We start from the raw sequence: 7,110 nt of genomic DNA, 5'->3' as shown, positions 1-7,110 counted from the left end.
ACTAGATAGTAACTCAAAGCCATATGAAGAAATAAAGATGCCAGTAAAAGTAAATATATGGGAAAATATTAAATCTAGTATTATCGTAACTTTGGTTTAAAACTCCATGTTTTGCTTTCTATATAATTTAATAGACAAATGCATTAAAAACAATTATTAGTTTATGTTTATGGACACACAATGTACAAAAATGTAATTTTGTGTGACACTGATAACTGAAAGAGGAGTAGCAAAACTGTGAGGAGAGTTTTTGCATATTGTTGAAATATAGCTGGCATAAATTCAAGTTAGAGTGCTATAACTTTAGAATGTTAAGTGTAATCCCTATGGTAACCACAAATAAAACATTATATAACATAAAAAAGTAAATGAGAAGGGAATTAAAACACTTCGCTACAAAAAATCAACTAAATACAAATGAGATCATGCAGGAAATGGACAAAAATGCTGTAAGGCATATAGAAAATGAATAGCAAAATGCCAGAAGTAAGTCCCCCCTTATCAGTAATTACTTTATTACTTTTTAAACCATTTTGTTGAGGAATGATTTACATAAAAACTGTACATATTTAACGTACGCATCTTGATAAATTTACACCATAAAACCATTATCATCAAGCCCATAAACATATCCATCACCTTTTAAAATTTCCTTCTGCCTCTTTATTATTATTATTGTTTAAAAAAATGTTTTTAATGGCCAGGTGCGGTGGCTCACGCCTGTAATCCCAGCACTTTGGGAGGCTGAGGCAGGCGGATCACCTGAGATCAGGAGTTGGAGAGCAGCCTGGCTAAGATGGCAAAACCCCATCTCTACTATAAATACAAAAATTAGCTGGGCATGGTGGCGGGTACCTATAGTCTGAGCAAAGTACTGGGAGGCTGAGGTGGGAGAATCTCTTGAACCTGGGAGGCGGAGGTTGCAGTGAGCCGAGACAGCACCATTGCACTCCAGCCTGAGCAACAAGAGTGAAACTCTGTCTAAAAAAAAATAATAATAAAAGTTTTTAATTAAACAATTTAAGAATATAGTATTATTTTCTGTGGGTACTATGCTGTATAGCTCTCCAGAACTTACTTACCTTGCATAACTGAAATTTGTACACTTTAACCATCAACTTCCCATTTCCTTCTCTTCCCCAGCTCCCAGCAACAACCATTCTGTTCTCTTCTTCTGAGTTTGACGTCTTTAGGTTCCACACATAAGTGAGATTGTACAATATTTCACTTTCTGTGTCTGGCTTATTTTACTTAACATAATGCCCTCCAGTCCATCGATGCATAGAAATGCAACTGATTTTTGGATGTTGACTCTGTATCTTGCTACTTTATTGAATTTATTACTTCTAACAGTCTTTTAGTGAAGTCTTTACAGTTTTCTATACATAAAAATATGTCATCTATGGAGACCATTTTACTTCCATTCTTATTTCTTTACTTGCTTAATTGTTCTGGCTAGGACTTCCAATCCTATTTTGAGGAGAAATGGTGAGAGTAGGAATTCTTGTCTTGTTCTTCATCTTCGAGGAAAAACGTTCAGTCTTTCACTGTTGAGTATGATGTTAGCTGTGGTCGTGTTACATGTGGTCTTCATTATGCTGAGGTACAGTCCTTCTGTACCTAATTTGTTCAGTTTGTTTTTTTAAATCATGAAAGGATGTTGAATTTTATCAAGTGCTTTTTAATAATAAAAATAAAGGATTTTTATCCTTTATTGTGTTGATGTGGTGTATCACATTTAGTGACTCTTGTATGTTAAAGCATCCTTGCATGCCAGAGATAAATCCCACTTGATCCTGGTGAATAATTCTTTTTTTGTTTTTTATTTATTTATTATTTATTTATTTTTTTGAGATGGAGTCTCGCTCTGTCATCCAGGCCTGAGTGCAGTGGCGCGATCTCGGCTCACTACAAGCTCCGCCTCCCAAGTTCATGCCATTCTCCTGCCTCAGCCTCCCTAGTAGCTGGGACCACAGGCACCCGCCAGCACGCTCAGCTAATTTTTTTTTTTTTTTTTGGACTTTTGGTAGAGACTGGATTCATGGTGAATAATTCTTTTAATGCACTGTTGAATTTGGTTTACTAGTATTTCATTGAGGACTTTTGCATCTATGTTAACCAGGGATATTGACCTATAGTTTTCTTATTTTGTAGTGTTCTTATCTGGAGTTGATATCAGGATAATGCTGGCCTCTTAGAATGAGTTTCAACGTGTTCCCTTTTCTTCAATTTTTTTGGAAGAGTTTGAGAAGGATTGTTATTAATTCTTTAAATGTTTGTTGAAATTGACCAGTAAAACCATTTGGTCCTGGGATTTTCTTTGTTGGGAGATTTTCATTACTGGTTTAATCTCTACTTATTTTTTCTGTTTTTTTGTTTTTTAAAATTGTACTTTAAGTTCTGGGGTAGCCGTGCAGAAAGTGCAGGTTTATTACTTAGGTATACATGTGCCATGGTGGTTTGCTGCACCCATCAACCCATCATTTACATTAGGTACTTCTCCTAATACTATCTCTCCCCTTGCCCCCATCCCCCAACAGGCCTCAGTGTGTGATATTCCCTGCCCTGTGTCCAAGTGTTCTCATTGTTCAACTCCCACTTATAAGTGAGAACATGCGGAGTTTGGTTTTCCGTTCCTGTAGTTTTCAGATGTGCTCTGGCCTCCAAGGACCATGAAGCCAGGCGGTGGGGGGGGGGTGTCCTCTGTATAAAAAGTGCTGTCCCAGGAACTTCCTGACGGACACTTTGGGGCATGTGAGCGATTCCTGGGGAGGGCACCTCGGCCTTCCTAAAGCTACCACTGCAGCCAGCGCCGGCCATTCTCACCAGCAATCAACCAAAAAACATCAGAGTCCCTGTAAACCTGGTTGTGATGATAAAAACCAAATGTTTTCTAATCTAAGACTTGTATGCAGAACACAGAAAACTGCAGTTAAGGAACACCCTACAAAATTGACCAACAGTATTTTCCAAAAACATTTTTACATCACTTTAAATAATGTACAAAAAGCTACAAAAATCATATTTGCCAGGACACATCTGTTAAATAAAAGCATTGTTTCATGTTGGTATACATATATACAAGGCTATATATAACAGACTGTTTCCCCTCCCTGCAACCACAGAACCATCACACACAGGCACAGATACACGTCGGCTACGCCGCTTTCCACGAATGCATGGAACCCAGGACGCGAACCCACAGCTCGAGGTCTTATACCTTCACTACTGAGCTGCCGCCACTGCAGCAGCAACACCTCTGCAGAGGTGTTGCTGAAGTCACTGGCGTCACTGCCCAAGGTGTCCTGGTCCTGGTCATCTCTACTGATTGACCCTTCGTGGATACCTCAGGTCTAAAATCCTTTCCTCCGAGCCAGAGCTCTTCCTGTTGTGCAAACTCAGCCCTGTCTGTACCTTCCTGCTTGGCCGGTGACCGCAGTCCTTCTTCGCCAGCAAGTGTGGGCTTCCAAAGACAGGGCTGGGCCCGGCCTGGGACTCCCTGAAGGCCGAGAAGGACAGGCCCTGCAGAGGCAGTCCCGGGTAGGGGCTGAAGAGGCCGGTCTCCCTGCCCCCCCAGGAGACACCCTTTCCAAAGTGGAAGAGCTGGGTGGACAGCAGCGGGGAGAAGCCCGCAAGGGGCAGGCTGGGCAGGCCCCGGGCGGGGCCCTCGGACCCCTTGTCTCTCTCTCCCAATGCCGCCCCCTCCACGCCGCATCTCTACCTTTGGAGCGAAGTGCCCATGGGCTGGGCAGCCGATTATGGTGGGCAAAGTCACTCCAGGGCGGGGCGCGGTTGGCCTGGGCTCCAGCGTCCCTCTCAGCTCCCGGGCTGGGGGTCAGGAAGCTCCGGTTCCTGCAGCCCACGTGAAAGGTCCCCCTGGCGCCTCCTGCCTCGGTGCCCGCTGTGGCACAGCTGGGCCGCTGACCAAAAGCACTTTTGGCAGCAGGCTCAGCCCCTCGTGGGCTCTGGTCTTTGTAAACGTAAACATTTCTCCTGCTCACTGAGAGACCTTGGCGGAGACACTGCCGCTGGTCCTCCTGGGTGGCGCATGATCCCCTCCGCCGGATCAGTGGGGAGCCCCTTCCCACCCTGGCTGAGCAGGCACGCTGCGCCCTGTGCTCCCTGAGCCTCGATGCCCTTCAGCCAAATGTGGGACCCCCCCCGGCCCTCTGGCTCCGTGTGCACATGCCAGGCAGTGGGGCCGGCTCCTTCCTGCAAGGTACCTCTGGCCTGGCTGGGCCCCCTGTCCCGAGAGCGGTGGGGCCCTCTGCCTGAACTTCTGAACTGCTCACCGACTCCTTGGCCTTTTCCACCAAAAACTTCCTAATCTCCGGTTCGATGCTATCGTCGCTGTCCACTGAACTGCTGTTGTCAGACAAGGAGCCAGGGCTGGGAGCTGGGCCCTGGGACTCTCTGGGGAATAGATTCTCTTCGGAGGCGGAGGCAGAAGCGGGTCTCCTCACCAGGAAGGCTGGGGCTCGTCCTCTCTGCCCTGCTGCCAAAGACACTGGGGGGTTTCTTTCTGGAGCCCTCGCAGCTGTCTCTCTTGGACTTAGGCAGCTCTTCAGCACCTGCAGGTGCCTGTTTTTCCACTCTCTCAGGAGCCTGCCCATCTGCTTCTGGAAGTGCGTCTGGGAGGTGCTGAACCTGACCATCTTCCTGCACACAGCCCTGGGCTCCTTGGACCTCTTCTTGAGCTTTCACTTGGACCTTAACAAGTCCTTGATGGCTGTGTCCAGGTCCTTGTCACTGTCCAGGGAACTGCTTTTGTCTTCGGAGCTCTTCTTCTTGTCTAGGTGCCTTGCCTCGTCTGTCTTACCCTGGCCCTGTGACATGTGAGTGTCACCAGGCACCCTAGCGGCGCCCTCTCCTCCCGGGGCCTCGCTGGCTGTGCCCTGGATGGAAAGGTCCCACCCTAGCGGCGCCCTCCCATCCCGAGGCCTCGCTGGCTGTGCCCTGGATGGGAAGGTCCCGCCCCTCATGGCCGGGCCCGGCTCTCCCCTGGCTGTGGTCCGCATCCTGGCCACCCTCTTTCCCCACCTCCCGCATGTTCTTGGGAGTGGATGGCCTCACTTGGCCGCCGCCTCTATGCTTCCTTTTGCAGCCAGGAGTGGGTCCAGTGTTTTAGAGAGAGGGGCCTTGGGGCTGCCGGTCTGGCTGCTGAGGCCAGGTGGTGAAAGTGGGCCCTGGGCAGCCTGCGGGAAGCTCTCACCTCTGGCCAGCAAACTTCCAGACTGCACCTTGAGGGCCAAAAACGTCCAGATTTTCTGCTCAATGCTGTCGTCGCTGTCCACGGAGCTACTGTCACCGTCAGAGCGGGAAGGCACGTTGGGGGAGTAGAAGAGTGGGCTTGCGGACAGGGACCCATCGCTGCCCTCCATAGGGCCGGCAGGACCGTCTTGAAAATGTCCAGGACTGCTTCTACACACATCAGCTCAGCGGAGGTGTCTGCCTGGCAAGAGGACCATTCCACAAACTTGCTCCTGGAAGCCGGGCTCGTTGGAGGTGGAGCTTTGGTTTCCTTTGGGATCTTGGGGGAATGGTCAGCGTCCAGATCCCCTGGACCAGGGTCCATGGTCTTGGTGGGCACTGGCTTCTTCTTGCTGGGTGTTTTCCTGTGGGTCTCTGGCAAGGCACTTTTTGTGGCGCTGCTTGTGCTGTGTGCGGGAGGGGCAGGTGCTCTTTCCTCTTGGAGCTGGGCCCTCTGGGGCGGGTCCCCGTCGGCCTCCTTGCGTGTTTTCTGCACCTGGTACAGCTGGATGGCCTCCTCAATGCCGTCGTCGCTGCTGGAGTCGGACGCCTCGGGCGCCTGTACGGCGCTCGTGACTCGCTTTCCCCTCCTTGCGGTGCTGGCGCTCCTTTTAATCCCACTTTTATTCTGTCCTGCTTCTGAAGGGCGGCGGGGGTTGCTGGCTTTGTGCTGCCCTAGTTCTCCTGCGTGGTCGTGACCTTGGACCTGAGGCTTCTGGGCTGCACGTTTGTCTTTGCTAACCGGGGGAGGTCTGCAGAAGGCGAACTCCTGGACGCCCATCAGGTCCTGCCAGTGCACCACCTTTGTAGCCGGCTCTTGGTGGGATTTCGAGAGTGACTTGGCCGAATTTTCATGTGTGTCTGGTTTCTTCTCCATTGACCCATCACATTTTTGGGTCTCATGCTGTCTTTTCTCATTCAGAAACTGTTCTATTTCTGCCCTGATGCTCTGCTCAAAGGAGTCATCTCTGCTCATGCTGACTGGGGAGGCAGAGCCCTGGTCCTTGCTGGATCCCACCTGGCTGCCAGGGCCACACCATCTGAGCCAGGTACAAGTTTTGGGGAACACAGGGCAGTTGGGCACTGCTGTGAGCCAGTTCCGGCTTACATCTACTGCCTCCGCCTGCAGCCCTGGAAGGCTGCGCATGGCTGGGCCCCGCTGGCCCCGGGCTGTGCGGCTCCACTCTTTACCTTCAGGTACTCCTGGATGGCCTCCTCAATGTCCCGGTCCACGGAATCGTCACTGTCTGAATCTAGCACCAATGGGCCAAAGTCTGCAGTTTCCTCCTCTCCCATGGGGTCAAAGTCAGCAACAAGACCACAGGCAGCCAACGCTGGCAGCTCCTTGTGCATGGTGGGCTTGGCAGCAGGCCTGGCGTCGTGGCATCCCTCTGCCCCCTCTGCGCAGCGCGCTCATCGCTGGTGCCCCTAGCAGCCCTGTCGCTCTGCGGCGTGCTGATGAGCATCTGCACCCGGGTGCTCACCGACATGCTCTCCACGCCCTTGTCAGCCTCCGAGAAGCACCCGGGGAACCTAAAGCTCCCTGGCGGGACAGAGGCCTCCCATTTGGGCTGGAGAGCAACCACTGGAGGAGCATTCATGAGAAACATTCTAGCAGATGGGGAGCGACGCGCAGAGGGGCGACACTTTATTTCTCTGCAGGCTTCACATCCTCCAAAGATTGGCAAGCAGTACCCGTGAAATAACTTTAAACCTGCAAATGCTTCTTTGCAGGTTTAAAAGGATGACTATAAACTATGACGTCATGCCTAGATTCATTCTTGACCCAACCAACAAGCTCTTGACATTCTCTGAGTCCGGGTTGACTGTGATGAAAGGCAGCTAGTGTTCCCAAATGGC

At 50.3% G+C, this 7,110-nt stretch overlaps 1 pseudogene; it reads right to left on the bottom strand.

Moving 5' to 3' along the window:
* Positions 1-3,214: 3,214 nt before the first annotated feature.
* On the bottom strand, positions 3,215-6,860 carry LOC112206766 (protein phosphatase 1 regulatory subunit 26-like; annotated as a pseudogene).
* Positions 6,861-7,110: the final 250 nt, after the last annotated feature.

The sequence above is a fragment of the Pan troglodytes genome, chromosome 23 (assembly GCF_028858775.2).
Source record: "Pan troglodytes isolate AG18354 chromosome 23, NHGRI_mPanTro3-v2.0_pri, whole genome shotgun sequence".
NCBI lineage: Eukaryota > Metazoa > Chordata > Mammalia > Primates > Hominidae > Pan > Pan troglodytes.
Note: the sequence above shows the minus strand (reverse complement) of the source record. Positions and strands in the feature narration are given on the sequence as shown.